This window comes from Hemitrygon akajei, chromosome 2, assembly GCF_048418815.1.
Source record: "Hemitrygon akajei chromosome 2, sHemAka1.3, whole genome shotgun sequence".
NCBI lineage: Eukaryota > Metazoa > Chordata > Chondrichthyes > Myliobatiformes > Dasyatidae > Hemitrygon > Hemitrygon akajei.
In genome coordinates, this window is record NC_133125.1 from 131,181,492 (window position 1) to 131,200,526 (window position 19,035).

At 42.6% G+C, this 19,035-nt stretch overlaps 1 protein-coding gene across 1 annotated transcript in view; it reads left to right on the top strand.

The window, feature by feature from the left end:
* Positions 1-19,035, top strand: part of klf12b (Kruppel like factor 12b) — a 264,047-nt gene that overhangs the window by 81,240 nt on the left and 163,772 nt on the right. Inside the window, exon 2 of the mRNA XM_073028016.1 lies at positions 4,764-4,825. The gene's annotated coding sequence lies outside the window, so the exon portion shown is untranslated. The remainder of the gene's footprint in view (positions 1-4,763; positions 4,826-19,035) is intronic.

A 19,035-nucleotide genomic window follows, 5' to 3' on the forward strand; every position in this document is an offset into this window, starting at 1 on the left:
AGGAATAATGTTCTTCTGTGAACAGGTAAAATTAAATGTTGTTCATTATTTTCTCGTGACAAGTGCTGCTGCATTTGAGTAAAGGTCAGAGAGAGAGAGTGGCTGAAGCTTAGCTCATCGGGGAGCTAAAATACTATCATATCCATGAGCTGGAGTCATTCAAGGGTCAGCCAGCTTCAATCTCAGTTGCTTGTGTAATTATAGCCAAGGATTCTGGGATTAAAGTATGTTGGATGTCACATCCTGAAAGCATTTATAGACCTTTGGTTTAAAAAAAACACAAACCAAAAAGTTTTCCCCATATGATACATCATGTTTATTCGATCTAGCCGGTAATGCCAACAGCAGCAAAGCCATCCCATTCTGACACTGGCTTTTAGCAGTTTAATGTCTCTTTTGCTAAGCTTTTTATTTGCTGCTTTTGTCATTGTAAATCTGCAAGATGGTTGTTTAAGTGTTCTTTCGAATTAGAAAATACAATATTTAAAGATGGATTTTTGTTTTCTCCAAATCTAAGCTGCACTGTAGTAATTTTGCCGTTTGAAGCGCAGTCCTCTAAAGGATTGATCTCCTCCCATCATTTTGTGCTTGTCTTCGGAATCCTTTAGCTTCCATGGTCCCAAAGTTCACTAGACTGACGGCTGCAAATCCCAGGAAGAGTGTGTGAGCCAAGTAGATTCGAAACCGCTGCACTCTTGAGAAAGGCAGTCTGAGGAAAGAAATGATGATCAAGCCCCAATGCCCCCCTAAACCAGGAACTCCTGATTAAATAGCTCATCAACAGTGACAATATCAGTAATAATTTCATCTGACGAATTACTGATTTATGCTCTGACTATTCTGAGACACAAAATGCTGGATACCTGGAGCAGCACATTAAAAGCTGGCAGAACTTGGCGGGTCGGGCAGCGTCTACAGAGGGAAATAAACAGTCAGCATTTCAGGTTGAGACCCTGTATCTCGAATTAAAAGAAAGAGGGCAAGCCACCTATCACACCTGCAAACGCTTGCACACCCCTCCAGTTTTTCATGCCAGCTATATCGCCCTTTTTTCCAGTCCAGATGAAGGTTCTCTACCTGAAACCTCAATTGTCTGTTTCCCTCCATGGATGCTGCCTGACCTGCTCAGTTCCTCCAGTAACCTTGTGTTGCACAGAGTTTCTTATCCCTAGCAGGGCGGTATGGTAGCACAGTGGTTAGTGCAGTGCTTCACAGGCAGGCAACCTGGGTTCAATTCCTGCGGCTGCCTGTAAGGAGTTTGCATGTTCTCTCAGTTTCCTCCCACAGTCCAAGGGCGCGCTGGTCGGTAGGTTAATCGGTCATTGTAAATTGTCGAGTGATTGGTCTAGGATTAAATCGGGGATTGCTGGGCTGCACAACTCGATAAATATTTAAATAAATATTTAACATGGAGATGCTGTGCAGGAGGCCATTTAAACAAAGGTTGGTAAACCACATGAGGGCATATTATTGGTGTTAGAGAAACATGTTCTTTAAAACTTGCTCATTTACCAGCAATGCTAGCAATAATGAATTCAGGGAAGAATTTCAGAGTTCAGGGTCTTGGCAGCTGATGCCATGACCATCAGTTCTGGTGTGTTTAATTCTGAGAGAATACAAGGCTGGAGTCGCAGAAGCTCAGACTGTTCTTGCAATTATAGGGCTAGTGTGGTGGAAATTAGAAATGGTGAATGTTTTAACAACGAAGGTCAAGTCAGTCACTTTTATTGTCATTTCAACCGTAACTGCTGGTACAGTACATAGTAAAAATGAGACAACGTTTTTCAGGACCATGGTGTTACGTGACACAGTACAAAATCTAGACTGAACTACCGGTATGTAAAAAAACAACACGGAGAAAGCTACACTAGACTACAGACCCACACTGGACTGCATAAAGTGCACAAAAACAGTGCAGGCATTACAATAAATAATAAACAGGACAACAGGGCAGTAAGGTGTTATCCAGGCTCTGGGTATTGAGCAGTCTGATAGCTTGGGGGAAGAAACTGTTGCATAGTCTGGTCATGAGAGCCCTAATGCTTTGGAGCCTTTTCCCAGACGGCAGGAGGGAGAAGAGATTGTATGAGGGGTGTGTGGGGTCCTTCATAATGCTGTTTCCTTTGCGGATGCAGCGTGTAGTGTAAATATCCGTAATGGCGGGAAGAGAGTTGTATGACTGAGAGTCTCTCTCTCTCATCAAGTATGTGAGAGTTGAGAGAGTGGGCCTTTATAATGTTGGGAAGTGGACTGTATAATGGTTCTATTCGCTGAGTTCCTCAGCCGAGAAGGACAGATCAAATGCCACTTTCTGGCCAGCAGTGCTAAGAAAATCATAATGAAAGGGAAAGCGAGGGGAAGGAAGGGCATCTCAAACTCTTTATTATAGCATTGAGATATCATTAAGTGGGCTGCATTATGTCTAGCTCTGCATGGTATGTGTGCCTTGGTAGCTTAATGGTTAATGCAACACTGTTGCAGATTGGGGTTTCAGGGTTCAGAGTTCAACCCTGGCATCCTCTATATAGTTTGTCATCTGCTGTGTGGAATACGTGGATTTTCCGGTTTCCTCCCACAGTCCAAAGACAGACCAGTTAGTAGGTTAATTCGTCATTGTAAATTGCTCCATGATTAAGCTAAAGTTAAACTGGGGGTTGCTGGGCAGTCTGGCTTGAAGGGATGGAATGGCCCATTCCACACTGTATCTCTAAATAAATGTGTGCTCACACAGCAGGTTACTGCACAGGAAGGTTGAACAGAAAGCAAATAAAGAAATATATTGGTTTTGTAGAACATTTTTAACAGACTGGGGTACAAAAATAGTTTCCTTATTCTTTGCATCAAGCCTTTGTACAGTCGGCCTTCGATGTCACCTTTAGCGTCTCATCTGAGATGTGGTAGCAGCAGCAATGTGTCCCTCCTGCAGCTCTGCTTAGCATGAGCAGACCAGTTCATGTGGCTGCTCTGTCACGTAGGGGAGGGACAGCAGTTGGAACGTCCAAGGCATTGCTGGTTGTAGGAAGGAAGGTGGCAGGGGAAGCAGCTTTTCCATGTGGGAATTTGAATTGGGAAGTCAAATCAAGGTGGCATTTTCCACAATAAACAGGCGGGTCTTGGGGAATGTTGTGAAACAGAGATCTTGGCGCTGAAGTCTGGGGTTTCCTGGAGGTGGCGGTTCAGGGTGAAGAAGGATTTGGAGCACTGGCCATTCAGAGCTCGAGTAGAAAAGTTGAGAGGTTGTGGTGCAGTGGCAAAAAAAACGCTGGTGGATCTGCACTTGGAATATTGCGTCCAGTCGCGGTACTTTGCTCTCGGAACGATGTTAGTAAATTGGAAAGAGTGCAGAAAAGATTTATATCCCCCGTTTTAAATTGGGGGACTGCTTCATTGAGCATCTCTGCGCCATCATTGGACTTCCCGATGGCCAAACATTTTAACTTAGATTCTCATTCCCGTTCTGATGTGTCGGTACACAGCCTCCTTGTGCCAAGATGAGGCCACCCTCAGGGTGGAGGAGCAACTACTTGTATACCATCTGTGTACCTTCCAACCTGATGGCATTAATATCGGTTTCTCAAACTCCTGCTAAACAAATTCCACACCATTCCCCACTGACAATTTACCTCTCACCTGTCTATTTCTCTCTCCCCCCACCTCCCCGGGACCCATCCTCCTTCCCCTTTTTCCCCATTGGTCCACTCTCCTATAGATTCTTTCTTCAGCCATTGACCTTTCCCACCACATAGCTTCACCTATCACCTTCCAGCTAGCCTCTTTCCCCTCCTCCCATCTTTTTATTCTGGCATCTCCCCCCCGTCCTTCGCAGTACTGAAGAAGGGCCCTGGCCCAAAACATCGACGGTTAATTCTTTTCCATAGATGCTGCCTGATGTGCTGAGTTCCTCCAGCATTTTGTGTGTTGCTTTAGATTTACAAGGATGCTGTCCCGTGACATCTTTTCTGCACTCTTTCCAAGGACACGAGGGACTGAATTATAGGGGGAGATTAGACAAGCTCAGAACTTATTCCTTGGAGCATGGTAGTCTATGAAGTATAGTGGTGTAAAATCACAAGGAGCATAGATAGGGTGAGTGTACTTGGTCTTTGTCCCATGGTTAGGAAATCAAGAATGAGAGATGGGTTTAAGGCGAGAAGAGAGATTTAATAGGGATGGAGGAGAAGCTTCTTTGCACAAAGGGTGGTGTTATGTGGAGTGAGCTGCCAGAGGAAGTGGTTGAGGCAATTGCATGAACAACTTTCAAAATATAATTTGAAAGGTAAATGGAAAAGAAAGATATAGAAGGATATTTGCCAAATGCTGGCAAATTCTATTAGCACGATGGGACACCTTGGTCGGATTGGAGCAGTGATACGGAGGTCCTGTTTTCGTGCTGTACGAATACCCATTCAGTCGATTAGTCTTTGGAGAGAAATGCATAGTTAATGTTCTGGGACATGACCTTGCTTCGGAACTGGGAAAAATTGAATGAGTTGAAGTGTGCACATAAAAGGGAGAATACTCCATCCCCACAAAAAAAGGTCTGTGATGGGCTGGGAGATGGGAGAGATTAAATGGTGAAAGGGCTGACTATGTTTGATTAAACCCTTTCACTTTGCATTATCACTCCCTTTAAAAATTAAGTCATTCTGCACTCTGTCCAACAGAGATCCCCTTCTCTCCCTTCCTCCGCATCTGAAAGCGTGCTTACCTCTGACTTGTTCCTTTTCTGACTTGAAGTGCTAATTTGGTTTCTGTTTCCACAGATGCTGCCTGATCTGCTGAACATTCGACAGTGAGAGCCATTGCAGATTCAGTCTGATTCTGAGTAAGTTCCTTTAAATATCGCTGTAGAACTATTTTTTGCCAACCAGTTTGAAACAAAGAGTGACTCTTGATGAATGAGCACAGGAGGTGGTTTAGACTGTGGAGCTCAGCCTGTCTGATTGAGTTGCTGTTGATGGTGTTTGTGCTATTGAAGTGCTTCCACAGCAGTTGGGCAGGGGGTGGGGCAGTATTGATTTTTGTTCTGCTTTCCCAAGGTAGAGGGCTCTAAACTCTATCAGGCAGCTTGGCTAAGAACAAGCATTTTCTCTCGACTCTCAGCTACAGCAGCTGGGATTTAGTGACGGAAACCCTGCAGATGAAACTTATGATCATTTTAAAGGGCAGGCTACCAAGCATGTTGATAGATGTGTGATCTTCAGGCTATAAAGTTCCCACAGGCTGATGGAGATTATTGATCCGTTCAGCGTTGTGCTCTGATATGCTTCTGAGAAACCTTGAAACTGGAAGCAGGAATTCATGTTGGTGAGTCCATGATTGTTGTGAAACTGCTTAAATAGCAGTTTCTTTTATTGTAGCAGTGTGTGTCAGTCAGCTGTGGCGCCTTTGGTGATGGTCTGAGATGGAAGCTGTTTTGAGAGGACTTCAGAGGATTGATATGGACGTTCCCTCTTGTGAGAGAATTTAGAACCAGGGATCACTTTAAAAATAAGAGGTCATCCATTTAAAGGCAGAGATAAGGTGGATTTCTTTCTGAGTATCATGTATTTTTGTACCTCCCACCATTGGCGATGAAAGCAGTGTTACTTTAAAAAAAAATTTGTGGTGGGATAGGTCGATACTTGATGTGCAATGGTGTAATGGATCATCAGGGGCAGGTGGGATGCAAAACTAGGATTACAGTCAGATACTAGCCCTTCCTTATGACAAGGTAGAGCGGGCTCAAGCAGCAGAGTGACCCACAGTTCCTAATGCGTGCTTGCTTGTATTAAAATGCCGTTTCAGAAGTTTCTGCAGCACTGAGGGAGTGTTGTGCCATCAGTGACGCTGTCTTTCGAGTGAGAAGTTAATCTGCTGTCCTTAGCAGTTGCGAAAGATGAACATCTTGGGCAGCATGAATGAGTTGAGCCGAAGGGCCTTTTTCATTGGTGCATGACCGTTCTATCTTGTGGCAATGTTCTGAAGCATAACAAGGTGTCTTAGCTCCTATTTGTCCCTCGCTCTTCTACATGAAGAAAGGTAGATAACTTGATCATTGCCATATGGGAACTTGCTGTGTAAATATTGCCTGATGCATTTCCACAATTTGACAACAAGCCCACGGACAATTGCACTATTTAGTTATTTTGGGCCGCAGGGTGGAGAAACGCCTTGAGCAAAGGAGGAGTAAGGCTTTCCTCCTTCTGCTAGCATGCAGGTCACCCTGAGCACCTGGTTTGCCCCCCTGGATCACGGCAAGGTGTATAATGGCTGGGGTCACCCGTCTTGTAAAGACACTGCCCAGAAGAAGGTAATGGCAAAACACTTCTGTAGAATTTGCCTGGAACAATAATTGATTAGGACTATGATCACTCACATCATACGACACAACACATGATAATGAGTTATTTATTTTCATTGTAACTTATAGTAATTTATTGTACCTTCACTGTACTGTTGCCACAAACAACAAATTTCATGGCTTGTGTCAGTGACAGTAGGTATGATTACACTTCAGAAGTGCTCCTTTGGGTACATGTTCTGGGACATGTATAAATGCAAATCTGTCTTTCTTTCATGTTTAACAACCTCTTGGAGTGATTGCTTTTCACTAGATATTTGAATTGAGCACTGGGAGTCTGCACGTCATAGCCTGAAAGGGTGCTGGAGATGAAAGCTCTCACCACATTTTTTTTAAAAAATGTCCAGAGGAGCATTTGAACAATTATAACCTGTAGGTTTGTGGACCAAGTGCTCAGTAGTGTGTTTAACCTAATCTATTAAGTCTAGCCGAGTAGTTACTTCCTGTGCTATAAACTGATAGAATTCTTGATTTATAATTAGAAATTTTTTTAATTGATATATAGTGCGGAATAGGCCCTTCTAGCCTTTCAAGCCACCTGCCCATCAATCCCTGGATTTAGTTCTAGCCTAGTCACGGAACAATTTACAATGACCAGTTAGCCTATCAACTGCTAAGTCTTTGGACTGTGGAAGAAAACTGGACCACCTAGAGGAAGCCCGTGCGGTCATGGGGAGAACATACAAACTCCTTACAGGCAGCAGCAGGATTTGAACTCTGTTTGCCTGTACTGTAAAGCATTGCGCTAACTGCTACACTACCATGCCGCCACCAAATATTGCTTCTTGTATTAACAAACAACAACCCCCGCCCCCACCCCCCCACACACACCCAGCCCAAAGGGCGAGTGTATTTGTACGGGGAGGTACAGTAGCTTTAAGCATGACTTTAAAGACTGTGTGGCCTGATAGTTTCAACAATAAAGCAAATTAAAGGTCCTGCTATAATGTTTCAGTCAAACCCAATTATCCCAATGAGCCAAGTCTCTTGATTCAGTTTGTGTTCAAGTTTTATTTCCTGTCCCTTTTGTGAACCTTTAACTGGTTTAAGCTGCAGACAGTGGCTCCTGCTGATGCCTTCCTGTTCCCCTGAAACCTGTAAGAGTATCAGATTGAGGAAGTTATCCAGCCTTGCATGCTGCAGTATGTCTGCCCCCTCACATTCTGGTTATTAGTCATATTCATGGTTTAGAAATGATCCCAACCACCACTGCAGGTTTTAAAAGGTAAAGTGAGTTGCTCTACATATAAAGGGCACCTTTCTTCACAGTGTACTGGGTCCCAGTTCAATTGGAACAAGAACCAGGCTGTGCAGAGGTGACACATTAAATCAGCTCTTCGAATAAAGGCAAAGAGAAATTCTTCCATTCACTGGCAAAAATGTCAAGGCTGTTAGAAAATTTTAAATGTGCGAATGCAAGATTACTTTTGTATCAATGAAGCAGCAGATAAAGTTGCAATGAGGAGGGGGCATGATGTAATTAAATGGCAGAATGGACTCAATGGACCGTTTAAGCACACTCCACTTTCGAAATGAAATGCTGGCTGAATTTCATTACACTTTCATTCCTCCTTGTTCCATTCTACTTTAAAACCTGAGGTCACCCTAGGCACATCACAAGCAACAGACAGGGATACTGGAAACACCCGGCTGAACATTCTGATTCATGTTTCAAGTTAAAGCTATGCTTTTGACTAAAATGTTCATCTTTTGACCTGCCAAGACTTTTCAGCACTTACTGCTTTTATTTCCGATTTTCAGCATCTGCAGGTATTTTATTTACTTTTACAGCCAATCACGTCCCTCTGAAATATGAGGAATATCTGCCATGCGAGGAGTATCTCAGCCAGTTTTCGCATAGCTTGCTCCCATAAATTGGCATCGTGATCTAATGCTGTTAATTGAAAGGTAACTTTCAGGAAGGACCCCAGGAAGAATGCCCCACTTCTCTTCATGGGATATTTTACAGAAACAGATGGGACCACAATTTTCAACCTCCACTTGAAAGATGCATCACAGCACTCCCACGCTATAGAGTCAAGTGAAAATTTGATGCTTGGATCCCTCAAGGAGCCCATAACCTTTGCTCCAAGACAAGCATGCTGCCTGTGGTTCAGGGAGGGTATTCACTTGCCCTGATATCTAGGTCAGTACATGGCTTTCCCACAGAGCTAACAAAGGGCCATCTCCAGTTTATTCCCTCAGGAACCATCAAAAGAAGAAATATTACACTAGTCATCAAGGCAGGCTTCAATCACCAAACAGGCCATTAAGCAGTAAATGACAATGTTGCAGTTATAATGTAATATCCAAATTTGTAAAGGTTCAACAAGCTTGCTTTGTAATGGCAATCAGTAAGTAGAACTTGGGAAATGAATCAAGATTGCATCAGTCAAGTCCCAAAGTGAATTAGTTTTTTGAAAAGATTTCCTGTACTTCCGAAATTTTGAAGGTTATGAAGTGTTTAGCCTGCTGGCCTTCATCAGTCTTATGTATAAGAGTTGAGATATTATGTTGCATTTGTACAAGGCATTGAGGAGGCTGCACTTGGTTTGTGATTTGGACTTTGTAGTTCATGTTATCATGTGCTTCTGGTTGCTCCCTTTTTTTTGTAGCTATTTTGGGTGACTTTGAATCGGAGTGGCTTGTCGATAACGGAAACTGAGTTGGACGGAATATGCCCGGACTCTTTCAATTTTGTGTTTTATCTTCTGTGTTTTTTTGCTCGTTTTTGTTTTGTTGTCTTGTACACATGGGGTGGGGGTTGTTATTTCTCTTTGAATGGGCTCCATGGTTTTCTTTGTTTTGTGACTGTCTGTTGGTCACCCTGTTATAGGAATGATGTGGTTAAACTGGAAAGAGTGCAGAGAAGATTTTCGAGGATGTTGAAAGGACGGAGGGCCCAAAGTATTGCGAGAGGTTGTCAAGGTTGTCTTTATTCCTTTGAAGTAGAAGAATGAGAGGTTAACCTTATAAAAGTGTTGAACATTATGGGAGCCAATGATAAGATAAATGGTAACAGTCTTTCCCCCCAGGGTAGGGAGTCCAAAACTAGGGGGCAAAGATTGAGGGTGAAAGGGGAAAGATTTAAAAGGGACCTAAGGGGCAACATTTTCATGATCAGAGTGGTAGGTATATGGAATGAGCTGCCAGAAGAAGTGGTTAAGGTAGGTACAAGAGTATCATTAAAGAAGCATTTGGATATGTACATACAGAGGGGCAGGGCTTTGAATGAAATGGGTTGAACCTAAGAGAAGTAGAACTAGCTGGGTAAGTAATATGGTCAGAATATAGTAGTTGGGCCAAAGGACCCATATCTGTGCTGCATTGCTCTATGATCAGTGTTTGTCAATCAAAGCATGAATGGTGAGTTCACAGTACATACCCTGTCAAGTGCCCCATTTTGGGTGAGACTTTTTGGGCGCAGAGCCCCTCCTGTGGTTATTCTTTTCATCACCTGAGTTTGGGTTAGGGGTAGGATTTAGGATAAGGATCCAGGGTCCTTTTTGTCACGACATTTGATATCTTACTTTGACTTATTTAGAAAAACTCTATTCAGCAATTAATACAACGCTGTCCCACCATGTTATAAAAGTAACTTACAGTTCTTGTAACACACAAAATGCTGGTGGAACGCAGCAGGCCAGACAGCATCTATAGGAAGAAGCATTGTCGATGTTTCGGGCCAAGAACCTTCATCAGGACTAACTGAAAGAAGAGATAATAAGAGATTTGTAAGTGGGAGGAGGAGGGGGAGATCTGAAATGATAGGAAAAGACAGGAGGGGGAGGGATGAAGCTGAGAGCTGGAAAGTCGATTGGCAAAAGGGATACAGAGCTGGAGAAGGGAAAGGATCATGGGACGGGAGGCCTAGGGAGAAAGAAAGGGGGAGAGGAGCAACAGAGGGAGATGGAGAGCAGGCAAGGAGTGATTGTGAGAGGGGCAGAGAGAGAAAAAGGGGAAAAATAAATAAATAAACAAGTAAGGGATAGGGTACGAGGGGGAGGGGATTTTACTGGAAGTTAGAGAAATCAATCCGGTCATTCCTCCCACTTTCAAATCTCTTATTATCTCTTCTTTCAATTAGTCCTGACGAAGGGTCTTGGCCCGAAACGTCGACAGCACTTCTCCCTATAGATGCTGCCTGGCCTGCTGCATTCCACCAGCATTTTGTGTGTGTTGCTTGAATTTCCAGCATCTGCAGATTTCCTCGTGTAACAGCTCTTGTACTTTTTTTCTTAACTGTGGAGTGGGCAGGCAGTAAAATGTTAACACTTAAACAGAAAAAAGACTTGCGAGCTCGCCTTTGAAATTACACCAAGTACAAGGGAGGTTGTGCTTATCCTCAGTAGAGGGTTTGAGGCAGCACAGTGGTCGAGCAGTTGGTGTTGCTTCCTTACTATTCCAGGAACTGGATTTGATCCCAGTCTTGGATGCTGTCTATATACAGATTTTGCAGATTCTCCCTGTGACCGCGTGGGTCTACTCCAGGTACTTCAATCTCTTCCCATGTCCCACAGGGCTCAGAAACATATGCTGGTCCACTGTAGCCTGCTCATCAAATGAAGTGAATAGCAAAAAGAATCAAAGGAGAATTTTAGGCATATATGAGGGTGACTAGCTTGTAGGAATATAGAACATAAGTTGAAGAAAGTATAACTGCTTCCCCGAGACAAGGAAAAGTACGAAGATGTTGAGATGTGTTAAGGTGTTTGAATGAAATATCTGATGCTTTGATACCTTTTAAGAGAGATTTCAATGAATTAGTTTAAAAAATATAAGCCCATTTAAAATGTTGTTTTGCAATCAAGGACAATGAACTGATACTGGAAGATCTACATTTTGGCAGATGGGTAGATACTGAAGACTTAGCAGAGTGTTGGACAATTGGGACTGAGGAGAATGGGCATCCTGGTTTGCATGGATGGGTGGGGCAGAAGGGCCTGTGCCCCTACTCTATGCCTCTATTTCTCTGCCATTTATGATACAGAAGCTCCTTTGTTGCACATTGTCATGAACGGGTTGGTAAGTGAAGGAAGGATTCTATTATACTACAATGATAACTATTAATATTATCCACAGTAAGTAAAATATTTAAAAATGCAGTTGCAAAGTTATTGTCTAAAAATGCTGTCAGTTAAATCCCATGCAACATTTTAGAGGGAGACTCTTGGGTCTGCAGGCAGGCTGTGTGTCATTTCTATTTCTATTTGGAGCGTAATTTCTTCCCCTCTGCTCTTCAAATTGTGGGCCCAGCTGTTTTTTAATTCAGCCTGCTGTAATGCATTTTGTTTTGATAGCTGAACCGATGCTAACTCCACCTCGCTCTTCCATCCATGCCAGAAACTCAGTTGTTTATCCTGAGCAGCACTGAGGGACATGCTCAGTTCAATGGTACAAAGAGGGGAGAGATGTTTTACCAGGGGAAATGGAAGAGAAAATCTCTATAACTAAAAAAAAAATGGCAACCTCCAGACATCTGCCACCGGTAGAGAGTGTCAGCATTTAGAAAAGTGTCATGTACCGTTCATCTAGGTCTTTTAATATCCAGAAACAAACTACAACAAATTCAGAGTGGATTAAATTTTAGGTGTATTTATTGTTTGCTTGCAATGGAAGCTCCTCCACATATTATCATTGGAGAATAGCTTCAATCTTACAGCTCAAACAAACCGCTTTTATATGTTTTACAGAGAACAATAATTAGTTGCCCCGTTTCATAATATGCCTCCGTTATCTGTCTGTAGTTCCTAGCATTTGTTCTTCGATTTGGCCTGTTTTTCCTCTGTTGTCAAACACCACCCCTGCCACAATACACTCACATCCTCTGTCATAAAACACACATATCTATCCATAAACCTCCATCCAAACCAGCAAGACACCCTGGGATCGCACAGGTTCCATTTTGTAACAATATGTTTCACAGAGGTTACAAATGCATGAAGACTTGAGGGGTACAGATGCATTTCCACAGTACTTCAGAGAAACAGCCCATGTGACCAACTGAGTCCATGCCAACCACCAACCACCTGCGCAAATCCTCCCTCAATCCCAGTTTATTCTCCCCATATTCCCATCAACTCCCCACCCCCAGTCCGGATTTTTACCACTCAGCTGCACCCTTGAGGCAATTTACGGAAGCCAATTAACCTGTCAACCCGTGTATTTTTTGGGTATATAGGAGGAAACGGGTACACCCAAGGGAAACCAATGCAAGAACAGCAAACGTGCAAACTCCACACAGGCAGTGACCGAAGTCAGAATTGAACCTGGACTGCAGGAGTAGTGAAGTAATAGCTCTGTCAGCTGCGCTTCTCTGCTGCTCCTTTATTTTCTTGATTAGGATAAAGGGTTTCGGCCCAAAATGTTAACTGTTTTTTGCCCTCCATAGTTGCTGCCTGACTTGCTGAGTTCCTCCAGCACTTTGTGTGTTGCTCAAGGTTCCCAGCATCTGCAGAATCTCTTGTGTTAACTATTTTCTTGAGAAGTTTATTTGCCAGGCCTTAGCAATGCACACAAAACGCCAGAGCAACTCAGCAGGTCAGGTAGCATCTACAGAATAGAATAAAGAGTCAAAATATCAGGCCAAGACCCTTCTTCAGGACCGAGAAGGAAGGGAGAAGATGCCAGAATAAAAAGGTGAGGGGAGGGAAAAGAGGTTAGCTGGAAGGTGATGGGTGGGAAAGGTCAAGGGCTGGAGAGGAAGGAATCTGATAAGAGAGAGGAGAGTGAACCATAGGGGAAAGGGAAAGAGGAGGGGATCCAGGAGGAAGCGATAGGCAGAGGAGAAGAGGTAAAAGGTCAGAGTGGGGAATAGAGGAGTGATGGGGCGAGAAATATATTCACTGGAAGGAGCCATTGATATTCATGCCATCAGATTGGAGAGTACCCAGACAGAAAGCCTAAGGCATTGCTCCTGCACCCTGAGGATGGCCTCATCTTGGCAGAGGAGGAAGCCGTGGACCAACAGGTTGGAATGGGAATTGGAATTAAAATGTTTGGCCACCAGGAAGTTCCACCTTTCCCGAGCCTTGCTGTTTCTGATGATTTCCTCACCACAGAACAAAACCCAACGTGTACAGAAGGATCTTTGGACTTGTTCAGTCCCCTGCCTATAGTGCCTTACAAATGAAAGAGGACTGATTTTTTTCTCGGCAGGTGTTTCAATAATGGCACTGTTGTCGGGGCTACTCAATGCCTTTGAGACACGTGCAGGAATGTACTGGTTACTAGAGTAAATGTCTTTCTCCTAGAGGTGAAATATCTAATATTAGAGGTCATTAAGGTGAAGGGGGGGGGGAGTATTTTTGCCCCTACACAGAGCGGTAGATACCTAGAACGTAATACCAGGTGTGGTGGTGGAGGTTGTTACGATAAAGTCTTTTAAGTGGTTCTCAGATGGGTACATAAATGGTTAGAGAACGAGGGATATTGTAAGCAGAAGGGATCAGATTAACTGGTTTGGTACAACATTGTGGGCAGAAGGGCCTGTTCTTGTGCTCTTCCATGCTCTGTGTATTCCAGGCAGTCTGGCTAACTGCCAAGGTCACAGTTATTCACAGCAGGGAATTCATAAGAGCGAGCAGCTTGTGGAGGCTGAGGGAGACAGACAGCTCACACATTTAGAGTTTGTATTAAAGTGCTAAACATTTTAAAGCTGCAGTGATTGTGGCCTTCATAATGGTGTGTTGTTCTGTGGTTGTGCTCTTAAACAGAGCTGCAAAATCCTTGTACGGTGTTAAAGTGTGCTCCACAGCAGAGTTTCTGGGGAAAAGTGATTATAAATCATGATTGAACACTTGCTGCTGGGACCGCAGTCTCTGATTTGGTTCTCTTTCCTGGTTCCTTGTGCATCTAAGGTGCTGAGATGCTGAGCTGTTCAGGTACATGTCTTGTTATCTGATCACACCCAGTTTACTCCTGAATTCTGCTTTTCATTGATTTCCACTGGGGCATGCAAGACTCACAAAATGATGTGGACTTTGCATGCAAAAGACAGCCTTTGCAAAGCCCGAAGAGTCGATGGAGTCTCGCAGCAGGGACCAACTTCAGGCCAGGGATCTACAGTCCATTGTAGTACACTCACTTGTCACGGGTATAATTATGACTTTTTAAAGGCGTTGGGATAGTTTCATGGACAGGAATGGTTTCAGGGACGTGGATCAAGCGCAGGACAATTGGATTAGCTCATTTAGGCAACTTGGTCAGTATGAAGAATTTGAGTGTAGGACCAGTTTCTGGGTTGTAAACAGCTATGACTGTCACTCTGTGTAATTCAACTGCTGCAGTGAGTAAGTTAAGGCATCCTTGAAAGTCTGAGATGCTCTGTTCTCATTACTACCTTTGAGGAGGAGGGCCTGAAGTCCGATAGTTAATGATTTAGGAACAGCTCCTTCCCCTCCATCATCAAATTTCAGAATAGTCAATGAACACTCCATGATACTCCTTTCGTTCTACACTATTTATTTGTTTTGTAATGTATAATAATGTCATGTCCTTGTATGGTTCTACTGCTGCAAAACAAATTTCAAGTCATATGTTAGCAATAATAAATCTGATTCTGATGTAGTATTAGATACATATTCTGTAAATCAGTTTTTTTCCTCTATCATCATGTGTTGCATTGTAATGCTGCCACAAAGACAACAAATTTCATGACATATACTGGTGATATTAAACTGATTCTGACTGTGAAATGATAACGATGATGAATAATATTAAAGGAGCTAGCAATCAGAATGAAAAGGATGAGAGCTGTGGGCATTTTATATTTCTAGCTGCTGAACAGTGCCTGTTCCTGCTTCCAGGCAGTTCTGTGTAAAGCTCTTCTGGGGGGGGGGGGGGCATTTATCAGGACCTAAAAACTTTGACATTGTTTCTAATTCCACATACAAATGTTAAATATGGTATATTTGAAGTAGATAATGTGAAAGTAGTTGGTGCTCGATTGAGCGGGTAAGCTGATTAGGCTAGATAGAGTCCGGGGGAGGGTGGAAGATGAAGTTTGTGTGGAATACAAACACTGGCTGAATGGCCTTATTCTGTACTGTAAATACATCTACATAATTTAAAAAAAGTAAAGCTAGTAAGAATTAGAACTTTGACCATACACTGTTTCTGTTTAGGGAGTCTGAGGTGACTTCTAATGACCAGAATTGTTGGGAATTTCATCTTCATAGGAGTGGCCTGAGGCTTGAACAGAGTAATAATATTATTATTCTATTAAATGTGTTTTTCCTCGTCTTGGCAGTGGTAGTAGTGCTGTTTTAAAATCCTAATATCAAACAGCTGAACTACATTTCGGGCAGGATCATTATAGTAACTCCATATACAGGGTATTCTGGTTAATTGGGATTAAGAGGCTGCCCCAATTAGTCAAAGTTTCATGGAAAGTTTATTTTTTTTAAAAAAAAGGGGTTTCCTCCTGGTGCTGCAGTTTCTTCCCATAGTTCAAAGACACAGTCGTTGGTAGGTTAATTAGTCATTGTAAATTGTCCCATGATTAGTCTAGGTGTAAGTCGTGGGAGTGGTGGGCAGCTCAACTAGAAGGGCAGAAGTGTTTATTCCAAGTTGTATCTCAATAAATAAATTAATTAAAGGCAAACTACCAATTAACTGAGTAACAAGGCAAACACGAGGAAATCTGCAGATGCTGGAAATTCAAGCAACACACAAAATGCAGGACTGACGTCAGTCCTGACGAAGGGTCTCGGCCCGCAACGTCGACAGCGCTTCTCCCTATAGATGCTGCCTAGCCTGCTGTGTGCCACCAGCATTTTGTGTTTGTTAACTGAGTAACAAATTATGTTTTTAAATGAAATACAGAACAAGTTAGAACACTACTAATACTATAGCATTATGAAACTGTATTAGTTCCTAATACAAACGTAGTTACTTAGATGGGAATACATCGAGCATACCCTGTTGTGTTCTTTTGACTGTAAATGAACAAAACGAGGCTTCATTGACTTCCTGCATGAAGTAGTGTCACAGTTCAACAATAAATCTCTTGGCATCCTGTGTAGTCACTAGCTCAAGTTCAGATGTGTCATCTTCATATTTCCCACTTTGGTGTTTTGATGCAAACCTTTTGACAGTTGCATCCTTCAAATCTTCATTTTCATTGTGACATTCAAGATGATTGTTGATGCCTTCAAATTATTTGCAGTTCATGGCTTGTTGAAGTAGTGAAATAATTTCATTTTCACTTTCAACTGTTTCTGGCATTGGCAAACCTGAATGCTTGAAACCACAGTGAGCAAAACAGTTCTGACTTAGTTTTTTTAACAGTGGTCCACTGACACACACACCTCATTCAGGTACCATGGAAAACCATTGATTGAGGGCCTATCCAACGACTGGATCCTTACCTTTTACGCTTTCATCATTTGGATGTTCCCTGTTCTTTGTGTAATACGCTTCCTTCTCGCAGTTTATCTTGCTGTTGTATCAATTGTGTAGTTGTAGATTTCAGCCTTCCAGTCCACTCTGGAGTTAACAACGAGTGATGTTAAAAGGGAAGCCTTTTAGGACCGAGATGAGGAAAAACTTCTTCATACAGAGAGTGGTGAATCTGTGGAATTCTCTGCCACAGGAAACAGTTGAGGCCGGTTCATTGGCTATATTTAAGAGAAGTTAGATATGGCCCTTGTGGCTAAAGGGATCAAGGGGTATGGAGAGAAAGCAGGTACAGGGTTCTGAGTTGGATGATCAGCCATGATCATACTGAATGGCGGTGCAGGCTCGAAGGGCCGAATGGCCTACTCCTGCATCTATTTTCTATGTTTTTTTTTCTATGTTAAATGGATGGCTTTTAGTTTGTTCCAGTTGGGTAATTTTTTTTAGCTAGTGCCAAATCTTTGCATGACAACTTTGCAAAGGTCAGAAATAAAAAAAACATGATTAAAAATCACTGCTCTTTGAATTGGTGTCCATCAGCCCAAATGGATAACATAACACAAGCACACTATTTTAAAAACTGTTTGCTTCAAGCACAGAGTAATGTCTAACGGCCACATAGGTGCGCGCGACTGATGCGAGTTAGAAAATGTTTGGCAGCGGATTCTTGTCCCAATTAAGCAGCATAATTACCCTAATAAACAAAGGGAATCCCAGTTATTTTCTTCATTAGTTTTTGTTCTTTAAGAGCTGTTCCATGAGCAACTGCCCTTTTTAACCGATGACCTGAATCCACTATATTTATTTTTTTACTGTGAGTTTTTGTATGCTTAAGAAAAAAGGATTTTTAGTACATAATAAGGGCAGGAAATCCTGTAAAGAGTATCTTTAGGACAAATGAGACTATGCATCTCCAGAGCAAGCTGGTTTTAGCCAGAGTACTTAATGTTGATTTAATGATTTTTAAAAAAAATCAAGATTGTGTAAGGCCAGGCATTCACCAATACATTTGAGTGTGACTGTGAACCTTTTTGAATGAAGCAGCCTGGAGAATATCTACTTCATGTTTTGCTTTTCAAATGTGCTCCTGTAAATTTGTGTGCAACATAAGATTCAATTAGTTAAGAACTGAGCAACGTAAGCAATATAAGGTCGCAGCAGCAACCTTGCACTGAATGTCAGCAAAGACCAAAGAGCTGTTTGTGGAATTCAGAAAGGGTAACGCGAGGAAACACAAACCAGCAATTTCAATTTTGTGGGTGTCAGTATCTTTGAGGACCTAACCCGGACACAACATATTGATGCAGCTTAATGAAGGCAAGACAGCTATATTTCATTAGAAGTTTGAGGTGATTTTGTTTATCAACTAAAACACTCAAACTTCTACAAGTGTACTGTGGAGATCATTCTGACCGGCTGCATCACTGTCTGGTGGTGGGGGGGGGGGGGGGGGTTGTGGGGTGCTACTGCACAAGATTGAAATAAGTTGCAGAAACTTGTAAAATTAGTCAGGCCTATCAAGGGTACCAACCTCCATAGTTTCCAAGACATCTTCAAGGAGTGGTGCCTCATATGGAGCCAGTGATCATTAATGGAGAATGTGTGCAGCAGGTTAAGACCTACAAGTATCTGGGAGTACAGTTAGACGAGAAGCTAGACTGGACTGCCAACACAGATGCCTTGTGCAGGAAGGCACAGAGTCGACTGTACTTCCTAAGAAGGTTGGCGTCATTCAATGTTTGTAGTGAGATGCTGAAGATGTTCTATAGGTCAGTTGTGGAGAGCGCCCTCTTCTTTGTGGTGGCGTGTTGGGGAGGAAGCATTAAGAAGAGGGACGCCTCACGTCTTAATAAGCTGGTAAGGAAGGCGGGCTCTGTCGTGGGCAAAGTACTGGAGAGTTTAACATTGGTAGCTGAGCGAAGGGCGCTGAGTAGGCTACGGTCAATTATGGATAACTCTGAACATCCTTTACATAGCACCATCCAGAGACAGAGAAGCAGTTTCAGCGACAGGTTACTATCGATACAATGCTCCTCAGACAGGATGAAGAGGTCAATACTCCCCTATGCCATTAGGCTTTACAATTCTACCGCCAGGACTTAAGAACTTTTTAAAAGCTATTATTAATGCTTTATGAGATAGTGATTTAGATGCATATCATATTTTTTACTGAGTTAAGTATTGAATGTAATTAGTTTTGCTACAACAAGTGTATGGGACATTGGAAAAAAAGTTGAATTTCCCCATGGGGATGAATAAAGTATCTATCTATCTATCTATCTAAGAAAGGTGGC